At 46.2% G+C, this 24,421-nt stretch overlaps 1 long non-coding RNA gene across 4 annotated transcripts; it reads left to right on the plus strand.

Moving 5' to 3' along the window:
- The first annotated feature begins 421 nt into the window (after nt 1-421).
- On the plus strand, nt 422-24,421 carry LOC310664865. Of its 4 annotated transcripts, none has more exons than XR_014505084.1 (4): nt 422-741; nt 2,856-2,962; nt 4,407-4,482; nt 24,176-24,421. It is a non-coding gene; the product is annotated as an uncharacterized lncRNA (long non-coding RNA). The 4 variants fall into 4 exon arrangements; XR_014505085.1 differs by lacking the exon at nt 24,176-24,421 and adding an exon at nt 5,714-6,543; XR_014505086.1 differs by lacking the exon at nt 24,176-24,421 and adding an exon at nt 6,181-6,543.

The following is a 24,421-nucleotide window of genomic DNA, read 5'->3' on the forward strand; positions in this document are numbered from 1 at the left end:
AAAAGGTAATATTCCTGAGGACACCACGTTGTTTCTACATAAATGGCTTATGCTATTATAAATAAGGAGATGTAATGCAATTACTACAAATTATATGACTGTTAACACTTATAATGAAACCAAAAAGGGTGGAAATTACTCAACTATCATGTAATACCAAACTCAGGGTTTCTGTATGAATATTGTTTTAGGGCACCTATTGCAATTGCCTAGATAAGTATGATGTGTCAAATTGAAGACTACATTGAACAGATCAGTGGGAAGTTTGTAGCTTGGCTAACTGGCCAAAAAAATAATAATTCACAGGCAGTAAGAAAAAGGGCAAAATCTGAGTTAAACATAGATTGAATGTCAACTGTTGCTCTGTGAGTCCTTCCAATTGACTGAGCCTCTATGATGTCATAAAAGCCCGGAAGGTGGATATGAAGCCAGAAGTTTGTGGGATGTCTGGCTAGAAATTAGTCTTGTTGAGTTCAGCAGGGCTTCCTCCCAGATAAATGGATTTAGGATTGCAGCTTTAGAGAACGAGAGTACACCAGAGAATTATGGATCTGAGGACAAGAAACAGGCAAAAATGGGAAGTAGATATCCCAAAGAAAGTATGGTGGAAAGGAAAGAATGGGTAGAGGAGATGGTGAGGATACAGATATGTGTTTCTTGGGAAGCAGAGTAAAGAAATGAGGAGGCCTGAATTTCCAGTATGATCCAATGTTCCCTGAGTCTTCACATCAACCCCTGCTGGTTAGTGACATTTGTGGGGGAACTGGACATGGCTCTGTTCAGATGCATGCCTCAAAACGTGTGCATGTGCTGTTGGTGAAAAGGGTGTAATAAAGTAATGATGGAATTATTTAGAATAAACTAATTAGAATGAAATGTGTCCATAAATGGCATTAGGCTCCCACTTGTACCTTCTATTATGAAACATGCTCCTGAGAAACAGCCCCCTCCATGCTTTTTCTGTCCAAATTACAGCATTGCCTATACTGGATCTGGGATGGAACCGTTAGGCTTCCAGATGAGCTATTTACTGTGGAATCACCTTGCCCCAATCACAGACATACACCAGGATGTGGCAAATAATGCCATGATTCATATGTAATCCTTCTGCATCTCTTCATTACAGGGCAGTTTTGTTCCTTGCTGACTGCTGATTTGTCCCTATCTATACATATACATGTACATATTCACTGATTCTCTGCGCCTGAAGCAGTTTAGTCATGCTGGCCACATAACCCAGAAAGCTGTCTGTGGACAGACGCCGGCTCCCTCAACCTGAAGACTTAACCGTCCAGGGGTACTTTACCTTTACCTTATCCAAAAAATCAAGGCACATGCAGCTTCAAATCCACATTCAACTCCCATGTGAATGAGCCCATAATCACCCCAGATTCCTCCCAGACCAGAACACAAATGGTTGAAAGTATAAAAAGGTATTTCTTTAAGGAATGTAACATTCAGGACAAGTAGTCTTAATATTCAGAACTCTTTAGTGGCGGCTTCCTTATCTAAAGTAACTTTCTTAAGTTTCAGAACAGCTAGGCCCTTTCAAAGGCTCTAACTGTTCTCCCTGATCTCACTCTCCCTTGTCCCTTCCTGTCCCTGTTGCAGGCACAATTGCCACTCACCAGTGGCGTAGCGTGGGTTGTCAGCACCCGGGGCAAGGCAAGTAATTTGCGCCCCCTAACCCGTGGATTTGCACCCCCTAACCCTAACCCCCAGATGTTGCGCCCGGTGTGGCCGGCCCCCCTGTACCCCCACGCTACGCCACTGCCACTCACTGTCATTTTCCAACAGAGACTCTACCAGCCGTTCTCCCCAACTTTCCATTCCACTCCCCTAACGACAATGATTCTCCCACTAGCTCTCCCCTGATCCATATTTTAGAAGCCTTCCGTCTATTACCACTTACAAAGATTTAAAAATAAAAGGAGGGCTTTCCAAAAGTGCATGCAGGCGACACTGCAGAACTAAAAAGAGCACTCCCATTTCAAAAGGGTTGTAACTCAGTGACAGAGAACGTGCTTTTACAGGTTCACCTCTTTGGGTCTCCGGATACGGCAGGGGGACGGGGACGACTCCCTGCCTGAAACCCTGGAAAGTCACTGCCTGTCACTGCTGACAATATTCCTAGATGCAAAACCAGAGCTGAGAAGCTATAGGGCTTTTCAGAGTCACAGATGCAATGTGACTACACTAAATTTATTTCTTTGGTGACGTGAGAGACTCCAGCACATGCTGATCATTCATGTAATCAGATGTTCAAGTAAATGTGAATGTTATTCGCATGAGGTCATGAGATTTACATGGTGGGCACACAACAAGCTTGGCTAACACGTTCCATATGCCAGAGCAGCAAAACAGACAAAATGTGCAGGGGCTTCTTATCCCTTACACATAAGATCATACCCTGATCTTATGTAGAATTAATTAAGAATGTTTATTTCCCCTCTTCATCTTGGTGGTGTCAGTGCTCAGTCAGGCATGAATCTGTTATCCCAAACCTCTTTTCCTACAGAATGTTAAACACTGCTTTGGATTTCCCAAATATAATCCAGAGAATTATTGGCTTGTGTGCATCAGATTTAACAGGAATAATGGCTCATGGATTCCTCTAAGTTTTGTTTCAGGATACTTGGAACAATTCCTTTAGCTATTCTTAAAAGGAGCGCTGTGTGAATGATCTTAAGTTTCCAGACATGCTTTATTTCCCTAGCTGCTTCTTCTTGTTGTTGTTGTTGTTTCTGCTGCTGCTGCTGCTGCTGTTTCTCAATTATTTTCAGTTCTATGCAATGCTATTTTTCTAGAAAAAGAGGTGCTGGAGCTCACTGTGAACTTCTTCCTTGTTCTCTTAGAATGGCAGTGATGCCCACCTGGCTTACCTGAGAGGTGCCAGAGCTAAGATCTGGTGGGCTCCAATTGGAAAAAAAGAAAAGAAAAAAGCCCTGGCTCTATGTAACAGGTATTGAATTTTTTTAAAAAATAGATGTTGTGCTTCTGTATACTTTGGGACCCTCACCTTAAACCTCCCTCAGGTGCTTGGATGGTATTGTTGTTGCTACCTAAGAAGCCATACTTGAATTTCTATATTAGTTTTCCTTCAGCTAAGTCCTACTCAGTGCAGAGTCATTGAAATGAATGAGCCTAAGTCAGTCATGTCCATTCATGGCAATGTCTGTAGTCTGAGTAGGATAAGTGTGGAATGCCACCCACTGGATATTGCTATTATAATGCCACCGCCAGCGTAACAAGATGCTTTTCGTACTCCCTAACCACTTGAAATAGCCGGAAGCACAGCCAGAGCTTCCTGCTATATGTTGCTGGAAGCAGTGAAAGGTTACATTTTCTCAGTTGCACATTATTCAAAACAACAGCCTCCATGGCACTAGAAGGGAAGGGAGGCATGGGGATGTTTTTATGAATAAAATAAATAAAAATAAGGTGATCTTAAAGGCCATATGTTGGCGTGGTTGTATTTTAGAATGTGTCCACTAACCAGGCAGCTAGAGAGTGCATTATAATGCATATCATGAATAATTGTAGAATTCATTAAGCTTCTCTCAATTGTAATTAAAGCATATTTTTTACCCGTCACCAGCACTTTTTTCAAGGGGTACTGAAGGGTATGCAGTTACCAGCACCCTTTTTTCCCCGTTGTTAAAAAGTGTGGCACTTACTGTAACAACTTCCTTATGTCCAGTCGTGGCTGACTCTGGGGTTGCGGCGCTCATCTCGCTTTATTGGCCGAGGGAGCCGGCGTACAGCTTCCAGGTCATGTGGCCAGCATGACTAAGCCACTTCTGGCAAACCAGAGCAGCACACAGAAACGCCGTTTACCTTCCCGCCGGAGCGGTACCTATTTATCTACTTGCACTTTGACATGCTTTCGAACTGCTAGGTTGGCAGGAGCAGGGACCGAGCAACGGGAGCTCACCCCGTCGCGGGGAATCGAACCGCCGCCCTTCTGATCGGCACCTATTTTTCTAGCAAAAAAAAGCACTGCCTGTCACCATGCAAGGAAAGCTCACTGCAAGAAATCAAGTGAGCTAGACAAGGATGCTAGAAAACTATTACAGCCAGGGCCACTTCTACCGTTGGGCAGAGTGGGATAACTGTCTCAGGCGTCAGATGCTGATGACATTACCCATTTTATTAGTATTATTTTTTAGTATTCTGTTCATTTTGTAATTAGGATCCTCATTTGTTTTGCTAGTTATTCACTCAATTAGCATTCGTTTCATTATTCATTTCTTGCCTTTTTTATTACTCAAATTACTTTTCTTTCCTTTAGCAGTTTTTTTCTCTCAGTGGCAGCAGCAAGACTAGCTTCTGTAGCTGTTCCTGGTGACTGCCAATCCTTCTCCCAGATTGCTCTAGAATGGTATTTTGGGTTGTTTTTTTTAAAGGGTGGCCACTGGAAATGGCCACAGATGAGACCGGTAAGCTTCCCAGACCGACCCAACCTTGAATGATACAAATAAGGTATGTCACATTTGTTCTACTCTGCTTTTGTTTCAGAATGAGTGAAAATGGAAATGAAATGAGCCTGATTTGGTTCGATTTTAACTTCATTCCAAAATAAATGAATGACTGGGTGGACGTTAGAGTGTAAGCGATATATGGAGTGCCTAGATTTAAGTGAATGATTGAGCAGACTTTGGGCTTGCACTAAGCGAATAGATGGGTTTGTTTACTGGCAATCTGTTCAGGTGAGTACACCAGCAAACATGGACAAGCTTCTCCCACTATTAAAGATACCATGGCTCCAAAACCAGTTATGACCTCAGCTCAAACATAAGAAGAAAATTCAGTTTGAGCTCTGGGTCAGTTTGAGTTCTCAACCCTATAGGGACTGTTATAATAGAAATCAAGATAGAAAAGATAAGAAAGAAAGAAAGAAAGAAAGAAAGAAAGAAAGAAAGAAAGAAGTTTGTTTGCTTGTTTCCTTACTCTGTATGTTCCCACTCGATCGTGTCAATCTGCAGATGTGACACTGTTGCTTGTGCCACATAGTACACGTTCTGCATTGGCCTTTTAATGTGGCATCACCTACACGTTAGAACTCCTGGTCTGCTGCCATCAGGCAGGCATCTTCGCCATACTTTTCAAGTGCTTGCTTAAAACATTTTTGTTGAGGAAAGCCTATCCAGACATGCAGATGTTGACCTGTTTTAATCTTCTTTTTTTAGTCTATTGTTAACTTTAATTATATTATAAATATGTTTAACTGACTGTTTTATTGGTCATTTAAATAGTTCTTGTAAACTGCCTGGAGGGCTTAAAAAAATAAAAATTAATAATAATAATAATAATAATAATAATAATAATAATAATTTGATAAATTAATTAATTATCGGCCCAGTATTGTGGAACACTTTTCCACTTTGCAGCAGTCTTCTTTAATAGTAATATTTAAATGTTTGCTGAAAATTTTTCTATGCTACTAGGCTTATGCAGATTATAGGAAAAAAATCTAACAGTTTGCAGGTGATCTGTGATATTTTTGTGTGTGTGTGTGTGTGTGTGTGTGTGTGTGTATCCAAATGATGACCCACTGGAATGGCCACAAATTATTTTGTGTTCTTATATTGGGATTTTATGTTGTGAAGCACTTTGAGACCTGCGGGTATAGGACGGTATACAAATGAAATATTATTATTATTATTATTATTATTATTATTATTATTATTATTATTATTATTATTATTACCAGGCTGCTGAAACCATTATCTGCCACTGGACGAGCATGCTGAGAAGATGATAGAGTTAACCCCTTACTTATTTTTGATAAGACGCTGATCCTCCTTCCTGAAATCTGTTACTATTGCTGTTGCTTCCTACTCCAAATTCCGCTGCCCCTTCTCATGATCTGTGCTTCTGCTGAAAATCCAAAGTGTCATTCACTAGCATCAAGCTCTGGTTCCATATGGGGTAGATGACCAAAGGACAAAGGGGATGACTAGGGTGTAGGATGCATGCCAGTAGACTCAGCACTTGCTCTCACTGTCTAATGGGTGAATAGGATGCTGTCATTAGAACGCACATCACCCCTTCCTCTATTTTTCAGCAGCCAGTCAGGGGCTATATGATGATTTGGTAGTACAGAGAGAAATTGTATATCATTCTAATTTCATGTAGGAAGCAAAAGCATTCAATACATCTTGTGTCTGTACATTCTAGGAAAATGCATAAACAGAGAAGAAATTGGCTGGCTTAATTCTGAACAGGGGAGCCAAACTCTATAGACTTTTCACAGTGGTTCCATGTACTGAAATGAGCGTTTCAAGAAACAGAGCCAAATTGGAGTTTTCGTTCCCTGCGACTCTAGTTTAGAGAATAGAATCCCTCAATATGCTGTGCAATTTCAAATTCACAAATGTTTTCTTGTTACACTCTCACAGAACAATTTATTTGGATGCGGCTTAGCGGAAAGTGAGTAGGTGCAAATCAGGATGCAACCGTTGTTGTTTCCCTCCCCGCCCCCTTCACACTGGTACATGAATAAATGACTACAAAACAAAATGATTTTGTAGAAGCATCATCCTCAGTCTTTAATGGTTTCATCTGCATTAAGCTAATCTGTCTAATCGTCAAGCCACAATTCAGCAGAGAGGTAAGCACATTTTTAAAACCCTGCACTTTGTCCCTGTGATCTACATTCTTTGATCAGCTTCTCTGCATTTCAAATATCTGTGAACACACCATCTCTCAAATCTGAAACTTGGGATGTAGCCTTATTTCATAGATCTGGGAAACTGTGAGCCCTCTCTTGCAGTACTGTGCAGATTGCTTTGGTGCTCTGTCTAGAGCTTATTACACTTCTAGCAAGAATGAGAAGCCCAGGCAGCGGTAGAAACTGTTCAAGGTCACATCCTCACCCCATACGTTTGAGGCAACGACTTCCTCCAATGAATCTAGGGAACTGTAGTTTGTTAAGTGTGCTGGCAATCGTAGTCCGTGGAGGTAAACTACAATTTTTTGGGGGGAACTATGTGCTTTAAATTTATGATGTGACAAATGGAAAACAGCAGAATGTGCGATAAAAGGTAAAGTTAGAGGACCCCTGGACGGTTAAGTCCAGTCAAAGGCGACTATGGGGGTGTGGTGCTCATCTCGCTTTCAGACCGAGGGAGCCGGGGTTGGCCACAGACAGCTTTCTAGGTCATGCACCGTTTCTGGTGCAACGGAACACCGTGACAGAAACCAGAGTGCATGGAAACGCTGTTTACCTTCCCGCCACAGTGGTACCTATTTATCTACTTGCACTGGCATGCTTTCAAACTGCTAGGTGATAATGGAGAGCAAAGCATTGTGTGGGGGGGGGGCTATTGTCCTACGATGGCAGGAGTAGTGTTTAAGAAACCAGTTTGATACAATAGCTCACCATTGAACAACCACCTACATTTAAACTGTATTTTCGCAGAAGTGCCTTTGCTTGTGTGCATAGATAATAATGCTAGCAGGGGATGGCATCTTGTTTTCCTCTTATGTTCACTGAGGGGAAAGGCAGGCAGCAAGGCTCATGCATTGCAAGTGCCCTCCATGTATGATAAATGTATAAATCAGAAGTTTTCAACCTTTTTGAGCCCACTGATCACTTGACCAACTACATTCTTTCTGCGGCTCCACTGTGGGGAAATGCACTCCGAGCCTTAGAGGCCCAGTCATGTCACCCCTTTGCTTCCAGAGCCAGCAGTCTCTCACCCCTTTTTGAACACCTTCCCTTGTGAAATGTTCCCTTAGCCTCCTCTCCCCTCTCCTTGGGAAGCCTCCTCCAGGCAGCCCCAGAACCACCATTTGCTTGTGGAGCTTGTAGCCAAGGCAGTTGCAACAAAAAGCCAAGCTTTTGGGAAGCAGAGACGTGAAAGGGCATCAGAGGAGGGAGGGAGGGAAGGAAGGAAGGAAGCAAAGAAAGAAAGAAAGAAAGAAAGAAAGAAAGAAAGAAAGAAAGAAAGAAAGAGGGACATAGGCCAGTGTTGTCTGCACAACCCCTGACCATCATTCAAGGCACCCCAGAGTGCCACACCACACTGGCCTCTGGTATAAATGTATTTTAATCTCACTTTTATCCCATCTATTAAAAATATTATTGGTTTTTATCTTGAGGCTGCCGTCCTGGATACGCTTCTTTGAGAGCAGATGCTACTGAACACTTCAGAGTAAACATGCATAGGACTGCAGTGTGAAATGCAACAACAAAATTACATAAAAGCAAGGTGTCATTAATGTGGGAGAAGAGGTAGAGATTTATGTGGGGAATATTCAGAGAGGGAAGAGCTGAATATCTTTAAATGTTATTTTCAGATCCCATTTTTTAAAAATTTCTTGTGCGTTTTTGTTTTATTCAAATGTGGTGGTTGTGTGCATTTGCACTATAAAATGGAAGGAAAAGGCGATTTAAAGAGAAAACATCTAGCTCCTCTCTGCTGCCTCATATTTTAAAATGGAGCTGGTGTGTTTGTCAAGCATCACTGGGGCTCAGTAACAAAATATGTATGCGATAAGGAGGACAGAATAAACTGCATTGTTAAAGAGCAATGGGTAAGGTCTCTGCAAACCAATATTAAACATTAGATATCCTAGGTGGACACCCTTTCCACATCAACTTCCCCCTGCTAAGGATATATGGAATATGCGCATCAATATGCCCCAAATGCTAGAGCACATCCTGTTCTCTACATTGTACCTATTTTGGATGCTAAATTGCCAGATTGATTTCTTTGGTACCAGTCTTATCGCTGCGCTGAGAGTTTTAACATTTTGTAAGTTCTGGAAGTGATAGCATTTGGGAACTAAATATGCATGACACCCTGAAAATAAATACTTCCGTTAAATATAAAATTGAGTTTTCTACACTGCAAGAAAATGTCCATTAGGGAGGCAAGTTTTTTTTCCCACAGTGGCAGCAATCCATAGAAGTGCTTTGCTCAGGCACCATAACCCACTGTAATATGCGTTATATGTCTCAATATACCTCGCCCTGTTGCACATATGTCATTTCAGGCAGGTCATGAGCTGAGCTACCAGCCAGCTTCATCACCCAGAATTGGCATTGGGATGTATCAAGCCTTTAGCCACCATCAGTTCCTATGGGGCAGGGCTATTAGCTCTCAGGTACAGTTTCCAGGGACGCGGCTGGTGCTGTGGGTTAAACCACAGAGCCTAGGACTTGCTGATCAGAAGGTCAGCGGTTTGAATCCCTGCGACGGGGTGAGCTCCCGTTGCTCGGTCCCTGCTCCTGCCAACCTAGCAGTTCGAAAGCACGTCAAAGTGCAAGTAGATAAATAGGTACCGCTCTGGTGGGAAGGTAAATGGCATTTCCGTGTGCTGCTCTGGTTCGCCAGAAGTGGCTTAGTCATGCTAGCCACATGACCCGGAAGCTGTATGCCGGCTCCCTCGGCCAAATGAAAGCGAAATGAGCGCTGCAACCCCAGTGTGGGTCACGACTGGACCTAATGGTCAGGGGTCCCTTTACCTTTACCTTACAGTTTTCAGGTATGTTTAAATCCCACTCAGCCCTCTCTTTCCCCCCAGAAATTAACCATTATCTCAGGCTCCACGTCCCATATTATTTTGCCTCCCTGAAAGTTTTTTTCTGAACATAAATTACAGAGGGATGAAATGTGTGAATGGGCAAATCATGTCTTCTCAAAAAAAAAAAAAAAATGGGTTGCAAGCTTTTTATCTCCTTGAAAAAATATAATGGCCAGGTCAGGTCACGCCCTCTGCCAACCGGTGCCCCAGCCACCACCTCTTTCACATTTAGCAGAAGCTTCATATGTAAAAATGTAATGGACGAAGGCCTGCCTGGCATAGGTGCCAACTGCTTGGGGCCCTGGGTGCTCGAGCACCCACAAAGTTCCCCATGAAGGGGCCAGGCACCCACAAATTTCAGCGCCAGGGCCAGGCGTTCTGCATGGCACCCATGGCCCTGGGCACCCACGATTGTGGGGTCATGTTGGCACTCCTGTTGCCTGGCATAGGAAGTAAAGAGTGGGGGAATGGTTATCGTGCTTGATTTCTGCATGTGGAGCAGAGTGTGTGTGTGTGTGTGTGTGTGTGTGTAAGTGGGCAAGTGGGGAAGGGCTTGGCAAGTCCAGGCATGCCCCCTATCCTTTTCTGCCTCCTATGGTTATCCAGATGTGGCTGGACTCCAGCTCCCATCCTCCCATACCATTGGCCATGCTGGCTAGGGGAGCCTATCAACATCTGGAGGATGTTGATCTAACATCTGCTGCTCTATTGTGTGACCAGAGCAAGGAAAGGGGATGCGGTGGCAGCGGCCAGTCAAGACGAGGAGCTTACTGGAAGCGCTCTTTGGGTCGTCAGGCGGCTACTGATGCTGCTGCTCCTGCAGCAGCGCCGCGCAAAACCGACAAGCCCTTTCGCCTGTTCCTGGATGCGCGCAAAACGCGAGGAATAATCACAGTTAATCGTGTCTGCTCCGCTCCTTTGCTTGGGAGTCATCGGTGAGACGGTGGGTGGGTGGTCGGGATGTGTTATTGGGCCGGGGGTCCTTGATGACATCTATATGAATGAATCTTCCTCCCCTCTCTCACACATACATTCCCTCCCCCGTTGTTTTCTTTTGCACAAAGACAAAGCGATGCTAAACCAAAGTAGAAGCGTCTCTTCTCAGGGAATCCAAAGTGGCTGGGACTATTTCTACCCGGGCAACTCGGCAGGACAACAAAGATTCTCTCTCTCTCTCTCTGTTCGTGTGTGTGTGTGTGTGTGTGAGAGAGAGAGAGAGAGAGTGTGTGTGTGTGTGAGAGAGAGAGAGAGAGAGAGAGAGGGTGCTGGAGAAGAAAAATTCTCTCCAGTGGCTCATTAATTCTGCACCATTCTGATCAGAGCTTCGCTGGCACTGTTAAGGTTATTCATGTTCAGGTAGCTCCTTCCCCCCCTCCCTTCTCCCTTCCCCTCCTCCCTTTGAAAAAAAAAAATAAATCTCTATCTTTCCTCTTCTCCCCCCCCCCCCCACAAGCACCCCAGAATGTTATATTATTAATTGCCAATTTGCATATGTGTGCAGCTGCTGTTTTGGCATCCGATTAGCTTGCTGGAGGTATAGCGGAGCATTTGGCAGCTTTCCTCTTTGGAGGGGGGGAAAGGTGGGGGGAGGAAAGAGAGAGAGAGAGAGAAAGAAAACGAAGGAGACGGCCTCCCCTAACTACAGAACAGCTGATAGTCTATCAGCCATAGACCCTGACGGCGTGAATTACAATTACAGTACTTTTCACACTAAATCTGGGTGATAGCTACTTGGAAAGAAGTTTCATCTTTTTTTTAAATAAAAAAACCCCCACAAACTGGAGGGGGGGAGAGAAAAAGAAATTACATGGTCATGCTGTGCTTTTAAAGGCGGTTTAGGTCACTTTTGTCTATTTAACACCTAATTCCGAGGAGTCCATAGGCATCTGGGAGATGTGAACGGCGCCTAACTATGATTTAGCTGTTTAGATGGGGGAGATCTGCCCCCACCCTCGCCCCTCCCGTTTATAAATCTACCTCAAATTACATTTATTAACAAGGCGACCAGGAAGTGTTAAAGTTGTTAGACGCTTCATTGATTAAACAATTTGTTTGGGGGGATTTTCAGTTGTCATCTCCAGAGTCATGGGAGTGGTTGTGGCTTGTTTTGTTTTATTATTAATAGCATTTAAAAAAAACCAAATACAGTGCTGGGGCCACTGTGAACAAATTCGCCATCGGATCCGGACATCTGAATGCAAGCGGGAGGCTTGAAATGGGGAGCATCCTGATTGGTGGTTTGGTCTCTTGGGTGGCCCAATCCTGTCCAAGTTCGTCTCCCACCGTGCACCACTTGCCACAAACAATTGTGCTCAAGGCGGCTCACAATACCCAAAACATTCATACACGGTGTTAAGAAGTCATTGGGAGCTGTGATTCAATCCAAAACATGCATATTTACTGATTCTTCTAGATCTGTCAGCAGCTTTCGAGATGGTCGATCACGAACTTCTGGACCACCGCCTTGCCGACGTGGGGATCCAGGGCACAGTCCTTCAATGGCTATGCTTGTTTCTCTCTGGTCAGGGACAGAGGGTGGCGCTTGGGGGGGAATTGTCATCGCGCCGCTCCTTGGTGTGTGGAGTGCCTCAGGGTGCGATACTCTCCCCGATGCTTTTCAACATCTTTATGCGCCCCCTCGCCCAGCTTGTCCGGAGTCTTGGGCTGGGCTGCCATCAGTATGCTGATGACACCCAACTCTATCTGTTGATGGATGGCCATCCTGACTCGGCCCCAAACACACTGACCAGATGTTTGGAAGCTGTGGCTGGATGGTTACGTGGGAGCCGGTTGAAGCTAAATCCTTCGAAGACAGAGGTCCTGTGGCTGGGACGGGACGATATGGGATTGGGGGGGGCAACTCCCATCTCTTGCGGAGGCGCAATTAGTGCCAGCACCGTCTGTTAAGAGTTTGGGTGTAATCTTCGACACCTCCCTTTCCATGGAGGCGCAGATTGCAGCTACAACAAAGGCGGCATTACCTCTCTCGCCCTGACCTAGCCACTGTGATCCACGCGACGGTCACCTCCAGACTGGATTATTGTAACTCGCTCTACCTGGGGCTGCCCTTGAGACTGACCCAGAAACTCCAGCGGGTGCAGAATGCTGCAGCGAGACTCCTTACGGGGTCTTCACTGCGAGATCACATTCACCCGGTGCTATACCAGCTGCACTGGCTCCCGGTGGAGTACAGGATCAGGTTTAAGGTGCTGGTTTTAACCTTTAAAGTCCTATACAGCCTAGGACCCTCGTACCTACAGGACCGCCTCTCCTGGTATGTCCCACAGAGGAACTTACGGTCTTCAAATAAAAACATCTTGAAGGTCCCAGGCCACAGAGAAGTTAGGCTGGCCTCAACTAGAGCCAGGGCTTTTTCGGCCGTGGCTCCGATCTGGTGGAACACTCTGTCACAAGAGACCAGGGCCCTGCGGGACTTGACATCTTTCCATAGGGCCTGCAAGACAGAGCTGTTCCACCAGGCCTTTGGCCAGGGCACAGCCTGACTCCCTCCCTCGGCAATCTTCGCGGAGCTCTGGCCCAATGGTTGCCAGTGGCTTGAATTAATTAATTTTATAATGAATGATTTTAGAGTGTTGTTTGTGCTGTACTTTTGTACTGTTTTATTGTTGTTAGCCGCCATCGGCGACTGCGTGGATCTTCCACGATGGAGGAAAGGACGGCCATAAGTTGTGTGGTACTTAAGCACATAAATGCACCATTCAGTAACCATGGTTAGGATCATGATGCGCGGTTTTGGTTTAACGTGTGGGTCCCCACCAGCCTGCAGGATAGCTCAGTCGGTAGCGCATGAGACTCTTAATCTCAGGGCTGTGTGTTCGAGCCCCACTTTGGGCAAAAAAGATTCCTTCATGGTCTCACTAGATGCCCCTCCTGGTCCTTTCCAACTCTATAAATCTATGATTCTAGGTGTCTTGCCTACCTGCAGCATGTTTCCTGTGCTTGAAACTTTTAAAAAGTACATTAAAAAAAGTAGGAGGGACAGTCCTATCCATGCACATTGAGCTCGGAGCGCCGTCTGCGTGCGTTTTTCTTCCAGGCTCCCATCCTAATCCTTGTGTTTAGGACCGCGGCCTCCTCAGTCCGAGGATTCCACTGCTTTAAATGAAAGTTCGAGGTTGCCAATGACTGCTGGTCACGGCTATATATATATATATATGTACACCCTCCAGCAACAGAGCTGTATGCCTCTGGCAGAGAATCACAGGTGGAAAGAGAGCATTGTTACGCTCACGTTCATATTTACATTCCGTATATATTAATATTCCATATGCAAATAGTATTAAATAATCCAGTATTTAATATTCCATAATGCAAACAGAAGCCATCACAGGGAGAACACACGTTGTCCATACACACTGAGACACTAATGCACTATCTCATGCCTGAAATATACGGTTCTAGCTAGTCCTGGCTCAGCTAACCTAAGAGAAAATAGACTGTTTTCCCTTTTTTTGAGCTGCTTGCATTATTAGATTTCTCACTCTCACAGATTATCCAAAAACTACCCATTGATTGATCGCCCGTAGAGCTGCATTTGGTGTAAAGAAAAACTTCACAGCTTTATTGGCTCCCAGGAGACAAAACAAACAGAACAAGATATTCTTATTAAATACAAACAATGCAACAAGCGAGGGAAACGTCCCATGGAAATCAGTTCAGCCAAGGCAGTCCAGCGCGCCGCAGCCCCAGCTGAGGATATACCCGGGAGGATGGCTCAAGTTTTGCGGCTGGCTCTCTCAGGCAAAAGTCCCTCTGGGATTTGCAATATTGTTCGCAGCATCTCTTCGGAGGGATCCCAGTCAGAGCTGAGGAAGATGCCATCGAAGGGAAGCCTGGAGACTGGCTTGGCGTTGCTGCTCGATTGCGCTCCAGTTCCACTACAAACCCGGATGGGGTTCCCGCCCCGACGCCACCCACAAAAAAATAATCAAACCCCACTTCCAAGCGCCCACCCCACCATCTCGTCCCCTTCCACTCTTTAACAATCCTTCATTTTTTGTGGAATTGGCTTGCAGGCCTGGCTTCGGTTCGGGTTCCAAAAACGTGAATAGCCGCGCAGCGCGATCCTATGCACGGCTACGCGGAAATCGAGGAGAGTGGGTATAGGATTGCAGACTACCTGAGTATGTGTTTTTGCCCCTAGGTAGAAGTGCATAGGATCGCGCCCTCTTGACAAATAAGTAAATAGGATGTTCAGGAATCTTCGCTCGAGGTTGCCCTGCGCTATTATCAAAGATGCGGAACTCTGCTGAGCATTTATTTAGTGCTGTATAGGAAGCCTAATGGCAGAGACGCTAGTTTGTTCTCTGCTGGAGTCTGTGGGGTGAAAAATATTCTTATTAAAGGGATGACCAGTTAATTTTTTTCTGCACATGGCCTTTTGATAGTGTGGACAGAGGTGGGCCGGGTCAGGCCATTTTTTCTTGTGTCTTGAGGAGTCCTGAGTTCAGTGGAAGGGTTCGTTTTGTAGCCCACCTTTTCTCCAAGAAGCTCAAGGCGGTCTACATGGTTTTTTCGCTCCTCGTTTTATGTACACAACATCCATCTGAGGCAGCGATTCCAAAATAAGCGCCCGAATAAGACCCGGTATCGACGTGCCTTTGATTTGAAGTCATAGTTGGGAGCTCTCTCCCAGGTACCCACCATCTGGGTTGAGGTGACCACCAAGAGGGTCTTCTCGGTTGTGGCCCTCTTTTCCTGAACTCCTTTCGCAGACAAATCTGCCTGGTGCCAGCGTAATTCTTATCCTTCCTTTATCATAAACTCTTTTAATATCCTGTTTTTGTTTGTCTAGCATTTGTAAGCTGCCGTGGGAGTACCACCGAAGAGGCGCTGTATAAATATTTTAAATAAATGCGTATAGAATTGCAGCTTTGATATTCTGGCGGAGCAGGAGAGGAAGTTGCGAGCCCAATCTCAAGCGCGCTTCCTAGAAAGACAGTCCCATTGAAACTCAGTGTGACTTACCCTCGAGAAAACTCCCACGGGAGCACGCTACCCAAGCTACAGACTGTGTAATGTACAGCGGCACCTCGGGTTACATACGCTTCAGGTTACATACGCTTCAGGTTACAGACTCCGCTAACCCAGAAATAGTGCTTCAGGTTAAGAACTTTGCTTCAGGATGAGAACAGAAATCGTGCTCCGGTGGCGCAGTGGCAGCAGGAAGCCCCATTAGCTAAAGTGGTGCTTCAGGTTAAGAACAGTTTCAGGTTAAGAACGGACCTCCGGAACGAATTAAGTACTTAACCCGAGGTACCACTGTATTTTAAAACAGTGGTACACGCACACTTAAATAAAACCCTGCCTGGTTCTGAAAGTGAAGTGTACTTTTGTTGAAACCACTTCAGTGCCTGATCTCCTATAGTAGATTCAGATCAATCTGGAACAAAGGGAGTTTTACCTGATGCGAAATGAATACGTAGCAGATTGTCTTCTACTGAGTCAGATCTTTCGTCCAGTAAAGTCTACAATGAATGGCAGCAGCTCTCCAGGAATTCAGATGGGGAGGTATTTCCAGCCCTACATTCAATCCTGCCAAGGATTACACCTGGGATCTTCTGCGTACAAAGCAGATCCTATGGCCCTACCATACTCTACCCCACTTTTAGAGAATTTAAGCTAGGATGAGAGGAATTAGCAGTCGTGGGCGAAGTGGTCATTAAAATTCCTTTACTTGTCAAGAAATTTCGCCCCGGGGCGCAGTGTTTAAAATACAAGGTTAGGAGGACCATCATAAAATCCACACACCCATGAATCCCAATTCTTAGCCAATCATTCCTCGAGGACCTCAATTCAGGTCTGCAACAAGAAGTAAGGGCAATAGGTCCACATCCCCGCCCACTTAATTCGAGTGCAAATATTCAGGGGCGTACCCAGGGGTTGGTTAGGTTGGTCCCCGCCAGGACACAGGCCCAGGTGGGAGCAAAAATCTCGAAGAAAGACAGAGAGCCGGGGATTGCCAAGGGCGCAATGGGGCCTAGGTACCCCTCTGCTAATGTGGGCCTGTCCAGTATAATCGCTGGTCTCGAAACTACGACCAGAAACTCTGTAGTTTTACAGGCCGATCCTTGGCCAGCGTTCATGAGCTCACTTGCGTGAAAAGCAATTTCCGGTACAGTGGTACCTCGGGTTACATACGCTTCAGTTTACAGAGGCTTCAGGTTACAGACTCCGCTAACCCAGAAACAGTACCTCGGGTTAAGAACTTTGCTTCAGGATGAGAACAGAAATCGTGCTCCGGCAGCGCGGCAGCAGCAGGAGGCCCCATTAGCTAAAGTGGTGCTTCAGGTTAAGAACAGTTTCAGGTTAAGAACAGACCTCCGGAACGAATTAAGTACTTAACCCGAGGTACCATTGTATAGCCAATGTATACCCACCAAAGTAATCCTACACCTGCCTTCTCAGAAGTAAGCACCGTTCAGTTCAATAGGACTTACTTGCGGGAAAGTTTAGGATCGAGCTGGAGTTGAAACAAGGTTGATTCTCAGGCAATTTTGCTTAGGGTCGCCGTCTTGGGAACTCGGAAGAGTCTCTCTAATGGAAAAAAGGAAGGAGAAGTCAGGAATTTTAACGTCACCGCAAAGGTAAAGAAAGGGGAGTAGGGACGCCTGATTGACCCACTGTTGGTTTTTAGAATGGGCCCCTGGGCTTTTGCTTCTGCATTCACAGAGCGGAATCAGAGCACCACGCAGACCCGCTACCCGCCACCCAAGGTGCCCACCGCGTTTTGCCAACACGTCAATAGGAACCAAGTGGACTCAAGGTCAGGAAAAGGCAAGTCTGCATTTAGCTTCAGGTCAATGCTGGAGGGACTTTCCCTTCTGTGGAATCTGTGAGCTTCCTCGTTTGGTCGTACAGACCAATATGGCCCATGGATACTGACCAGTGATACTGTTGCTACCCCCTTCCTACATCTCCCGCTATTCCATCCAAGACCGTATCCTTCCCTTAGGATGCAATCCTATTATAAACCGCATTGACTTGGTATAGTCAATCCTACTGAAATCAGGAGGACTTGCTTCCGAATAAACCCTCCTGGGTTCGGATTTCAAGGCTGCAGTCCTGTAGCGCCCTGAAGAGGAAGCCCCATTCAAGTCAGTGGGGACTTCCGAGCAAACAGTGTGACAGCCCAGAGGAGCGCGTAAAGGCCTTTTTTCAGCATTGATTTTTCCACGCTTGCGCCTGTGCATGGGCATAGCCGCGAGGGGGGCAGCTGTCCCGCCAATAAAGTAAATCAATTAAAAATACTTAACAAACTGAGGTTCTGCCTCCCCAACACGAATCCTGCCACCCGCCACATAAATCCTGGCTACACCCATGGGCGTGTGTGACCGGAGAAGCCTGAGCCTCGTCCCTACTGATGCATCTCGGCTTAAACGCTGGTGGAGTTATCACTACAGCGAAGTGGAAATAGGTTTGTGTTGTTTTCCAGATCGACTCCACTCCGGTGTGCATGGGTCGGGCATCCTTCTGATTTTATCTCAAGCAGCTTCCATCACGAGGGAATACAAAAAATCATTCTCGTTAAAGGCCCACAGAGAGACGTGTAACAACCTTAAAAAAATAAATAAAAAGGAGGTAGTACAAAACAGTAATATAAACCCAACCACCGCCCCGTCGAGAAAATTCAGTCTTTTATTTGTCCAAAATCAAACGTCTAATTATATCCCCATGTCTCCTTCCATGCATGCGTTCATATTTGTAATGCTAGCTGGTTTTGTAATGCCTCGGTGGGTAAACGGAGAAGAACGTGCTTTGCGCTCTTTTTTACATCTACAAAAAAAGCCTTTGATTAGGTCCTAAGATAGTCTATTCCACGGTTTGTTTCCTACGATGTAATAATTAGTTAAATGAGGGTGGTGGAGAGGAAGCGGGAGAAGCAGAACGTTTCTGGTACGAGTGTGCATTATTAGGAAAGGTGACGGCCCCTTTGACCAATTGTGTGTAGACCGACCTGGAAGTAAGCCCTATTAAAAACCATAGCGCTTACTTCGGAGTAAGCATGCATGCATTGGATCGCGCCGCCCGTGGACTAGGTGTTTTTTTGTATACAAAGGAAGGAGGAAGCAACCTAGTCGTAGGTGATAAAACCTCTCGATCTTTTTGCCTATGGATAACGGTGGCTACCAGCGCAAACGTATGCATGTCTACTGAGAAGTAAGCCCCATGGGTTCAATGGGATTTAGCACCAGGGACGTTGGTACAGCATGACGGTCCTTTGGAAAGCATTCCCCGTCTCTCCCCCCCCAAAAAAATGCCTCCCCCCGCGATTCTTGACAAAAATGCGCACAGCCGAATCCAGGTCAATGATGATAAAATTGGCGAAGTGATGTAAACTGGGCCAAGACAGGCCTGGCGCCGCTGGCTCTTCGCCACAATCCCAGTCTGGGAACCTGCAAGTCAAAAAACCCTAGCTAATAATTGCAGTCTGCAAACCGCAGCGCCGTGGACACATGGCTTAGCAAGAGCTCCTCGGGGAGGGGGGGGAATTGCCGTTTCTGTGGGCTTGGCTGCTGAGCTCCCCCGTGGGCTTTCGCATCTTGTGGATGGCAAGGCGCCCGAGGTTTCTTCCCAGTGCTCCCATGGAGCTTGGACTTGGCTTTTTACGCCCCCACCCTTCTGTCCTGAGTTATGCGTAGAGCATTTCCACAAGCTCGCAGGCTGGAATTGACAAGGGCTGCCAGGCGCGGGCGCACGCTCGGAACGAAAAAAGGCAACCTGTTCGGGCCGGAACGGCGCGTCCTTCTATCCCGGAAGGAGCCCCCCCCCCCCAGCCAGCCAGAGCCGGCTAAGCCCACCTCGACGCTGGCTAGGGGCAGATTTCCCTCTCCCCGGGAATTCTGCAGCAAGGGTGGCCTCAAAGGGAAACGTGGGGTTCAGTGTCTTCTTCGAACCGAGATACTGAAAAGCGCGTGTTAAATGTGCGCCTCAGCCTGCACCCACAAGAATTACTCTCTCCTCTTTCTCTCTCTCTCTCTCTCTCTCTCTCTCTCTCACACACACACACACAGAGAGAGAGAGAGAGAGAGAGAGAGAGCGATTTCCACCGGGAGACCCATTCAGAAGTATTTCAGTTTAGCTAACGCTTCCAAAGAGATCTACTGGTTTTTTTAAGCTCTCTCTAACAAATGCAGACGGTCGATATTTCGAGCTTTTTATATGCATAAAGTGTATACACGTGAAGAGGGAGATCTACTTGTTCTCAGGGCCTAGGGAATCCAAGAGATGTTAGAGCCGCTCAGTAATAGGTCTCCAAGTCTTCAGATCTGCGCAAGAAGTTCTAGCGTCACTCTCTTGCGCCCTCACCGATCCTAAACACGGAAAGAGCCTCCATTTCTCAATGGAACTTACCAGCGAATATCTAGGCGTTGCATCGATACCAGTCGACTACGGTCCCTTTCTTCTATCTCGAATTCTGCATTTGAAAGCATTAGCCCAAGTTACCGGTACTCTGTAAAACAGACTTGCCTCAGGGGGGCTTCAACAAGTGGGATGGAGAGGCCACCGAAACGGGTTTTGCTACCTTTTCGTCTGCGCCCAAGTTGGGTAACGGCGATGTAGCAGGCTGGTTTTGGGTAGGCAGGCCTGACTACATACCCCCAGGAGCAGGCATAGGCAAACTCGACCCTGCAGATGTTTTTGGCCTACAACTCCCATGATCCCGAGCTACCAGGACCAGTGGTCAGGAATGATGGGAATTGTAGTCTCAAAACACCTGGAGGGCCGAGTTTGCCTGGGATGGTGAGGTAGGACTTTTGCCCTGCGGCTGCTGTTGAATTCTCAACCTCCATCAACCCCAGCCGAAATGGCCAATCGGAGCGCCACAAGTCCACGGGGATCACGGTCCCCTCCCCAAGCCCCATCCTTGAGGAAATGTGGAGAAAAAGCCAATAGGAGGAGCTATCTCCAGCTCCGTTTCAGGGCAAGGGGCTACTCTAGAAACAAGGACTGATCTATTGGTTTCTGATGAGTTTCTTTCAGTGGGAGCAAAATAAAATACGTTTTGAGTCTATAGCACACCTACAACAGACTCCTGTGCTATGAATTCAGTGAAACCGAACCCCAGGTGCGTGTGTGTGCCGTACTATATAGCGCGCGCACTTCTTTGTCAGCAGTGCGCGCCTTTGCGGGCAGGGACCTCTTTGCCTTAGCGCGTAGCCAAGATGCAGACGCGATACCAAGCCCCCACCAGCAGAGAAGAACCCTTAGGCTAACCTGTTGAGAAGGAAATCATGATCGCTAAGCCGGCTCTCGGGCTGCCTGTTGCAGCTGCGTTGGCCCTAGACGGGGCGAACGGTTTTCTCCAAACACCTATGATAAACACAACCGGTGCCAGCTTCGGAGTCCATGATCTCGATACAGTCCTGAGCTGTTCCCTCCTTCCAATTACGGCTTTCGTGACTAATTAGCGCGCGTGGTTCTCTAGCCGTACGTGCGCCTACCGATGGCACCTGAGGCAATTTATCAATTAGACGGTAACTAAAGACATTCCTGACGGATCGGAGGTTAAGGATGGAGCGTTTGACACAAAAGAAGGCGCTGCGCTGTCGAGGCCGCTCAGATGGGCAGCTGGAAACTTCTGCGGGCCTAATCCGGTCGAGATCCTTATTAACACGGGACTGCTATGTTAATATCCCCCAAGAGTTGGTCCATTTCACGGGATCACTGGCAAAAACAGAACAGAGCTTCGCGCTTAGGAAAGTGAAGCGAGATAAATACTTGCTTTTGTTTTTGGGGAGATCATGGGAGACCCTTGGACGGCAAATGGAGGGTTTCTCTTTATATCACAAGTTCCTGTCGTCTTGCAGCTGGAATTCTTCCCAGGATCCTGAAAGGTCTACAGTCCTGTTTAGAAGCAAGACACTTTAATGAAATGCGATTTTTCCCTCTAAGGAAGATCCAGCCACTGCGAAGCATTTTCACGACGTCTTGGTTTGAGTGGGAAAGATTTCAGCACGTGTTTAAGGCTGCAGACCTATGGACGATTATTCGGTACCGGATCCCTCTGAACTCAGTAGGGCTTATTTCTTAGTGAACATATATAGATCCGTCATGCACTTTCCTATGCAAACCAGTGGGATTATAACAGTGTCTGCTTTCTTCCCCTGGTAAAGTCATGCTCGATGGAGCTAAGTAACAGTTTCCAGACAGCAGGCCGCTGGAGTGGTGCTTTTCCTATCGCAAGAAAAGCACATTAAATACCAAGATATGTATAGTGGCATAAACTTTCGTGGGCCACAGACTATATTTGTGCCTATGATTGTTGTCTTATAAGCGTTTAGCTCTGGTTGGATCGTGACCAGCGACCCCCCCTTTTTTTTAGCCAAAGCATTTTGGAATGCCCTTGATATTTGTGGCCTCCAATAGATTTCTGTGTTTTTCAAAACCTTGCAATCAACTTCTTGAAAAAAAGCAATTTATTTATGGTTGTCAGAAGCGGCCTTCTAATGTTCGGTTGTTATTTTGGCTCTTGGTCTCATCTCTCCTTCTGAGTTTCAGGTCACTCTGAAGGTGCTCCTGTTTTTTAAAGACTTAGAGTAGCAGCCAACGCCAGTCATACTCCAAGCAGACCCATGAAATCAATGCATTGGAGTTACTCAAGTTTACTGACTTCAGTTGGTCTACTTTGAGAAGGACTAACATTGGATTACAGCCTTAACTCCTAACCCTCCTTCCGTCTTGCACCCGGGACCTGTAGCAAAACCGGAAGGGACCCACAGAGACGATTGAGAAGATCCAAACTTGTCTAGAGTGGCAAAAGAAGTCGTTGTCGGTAGAAACACACACACACACACACACACACACACACACACACACGTTCCTTTCTCTTCGCCAATAAATGGCACATCTGACAACTGAGAAAACGCTACTTTAAATAAAAACCAAAAACTGCTTAGGATTTCTTTTCCTAAATGACTTTTTCTTCGAAAGAGAGGCGGATTTAAATCGGTTTCCGATTCATGAGGACAAGCCAGTTAAACAGCAGCAGCAGCAACAGCAGCAACTGATTTTCCAAAGGCAACACCCGGAGGCATCTCAAGCCACCAAGCAAACAAAACGTGCCCTTAATTTTATTGCACGGTGGGATGAAAAGGCTGCTTCCTTTCTCCTTCAGTAGAGTAATGCCCATGAGGGGAGAGAGAAAAGGTGACAACCAAGCATTTATATATATGCATACACATACACGCACATACAGATCAAGTCACCTTGGAGAGCTCATATGGAAAGAAGCAGCGCCACCGCCTCCTCAGCCATATGGCCAGGGATCTTCCCCGGGGAGCAAGCGTCAAGTCACCTTTCAGTCCGTATGTGCAAATAATTGCGGGGATCGATCGACTAGGAGGAGGCCCGGATTCATTCGCCGCTCTCTCCGCCTCTCCTGGTCAAGGAGAGACAGCGACGCAGCTGCGCTGCCTCGTGCTCGGATTCAGTACTAGGGAAAGCAAAGGTTGAGATATCTCCACATCACATTACTAGGGCAAAGGGGACTGGACGCAGAACATATAAACATATGTACAATCTTTTCTCCCCCGCTCTCCTCATTTTCTTCCTGTAACCTTCCTGTCGCAAAGCTACAGACTCCGGAAAGTCCTCACCATCTACAGAACTCTCGTGAATCTCTCCTAAACATTATTGCGCCTAAAGAGGCCGAGGATAACCATGGAAAATCCGACAGGAAAATAGCAGCTTTGGAAAGAACAGGAAAGGCGATGGAGTTAGTAGCAGGAGAGGGGATTTGCAGCGAGGAATGGATGAGATTTATTAGCGAAGGGAGAAAATAAAGGATCCTGCAAACCCTACGTATTATGACGCTGGTTTGGAGGTGGGTTTTTTGTTTTTTTGCGAGGTTGGGGAGAGGAACGTGGCTCATTTTGTGGCATTCCTGGTGATCTGGTCCACACGCGCCCTTTAACCTCTCAGGGTGTGGGCTTGGGGGGGGGGGAGATCCTTCCTTCTCTGCCTTGTTAATGCGTGGATATATAATCATTTAGCTCAAACTGTTTCTTATCCAGCATCAATATGTTGTTCCCTTCACATGAAACTCACACGCGCAGTTTGTGTAAATCTGTAATAAATAATATTTTAATGTTAAAGGGAAGTGTATAGTAATCAAAATCTTTAGGGGCAGGATGGAATGGAAACTGAGAAGGCTTTGACAGTAAACAATCCAGCGCTCATTCCTCTGCCTCATAAGACTAATAAGAGACTCCGGGTGCTTCACGACGCTACATTTTTTAGGAAGTGGTTTGACAACAAAAGCAGCAGCAACGAAATCCCGGAGGAGAAGCAGGTCGGGTAGCGAGGCCAGGTGGTCAAAGCTGGAACAGGTAAGGTGTAGCTGCTGTCTTAGTGGAGCCCAAAGTAGGATCTGCAGACAAGCGTGGCATTTATTGTTCTCTTCCTGGTCATCTGCTGTGTGTGCCTGTGGAATCCTGACAAGGCAGCCCAATATATTTTGCTGCCTGAGGAGAAATAGCAAATTGTACCTTGCCACTTTCAAGTCAAGTTACATGGTAACCAAATCTGGTCAAGTTATTTGGATACCTGAGGCAGACAATCTCACAAGTTCCTCTACCCCACCCACATGTGACACACTCTTTCTCCTGTTGACTTCCAGAAACCTTGCACCAGGTTTGCAGGACGTCTGATTCGCTTCTGGAAAGCTACTAGTTACTTGCAGGTTGGCATCCTACATGGCTTACTCTTCTGGTGCATTGAAAGCAACCATTGACCACACTTCATTATGGCTGTGATGTAACCAATGAAGCAAACCATGCATATTGCATTGTAAAAGAGAATGGAACATGTGCAAAATGTTGCAGTGTGAAATGTTCCTATTCAGAACTCTGGTCTTTCAGGCATA

Source organism: Podarcis tiliguerta (genome assembly GCF_965153285.1).
Source record: "Podarcis tiliguerta genome assembly, chromosome: 1".
Taxonomy (NCBI): domain Eukaryota; kingdom Metazoa; phylum Chordata; class Lepidosauria; order Squamata; family Lacertidae; genus Podarcis; species Podarcis tiliguerta.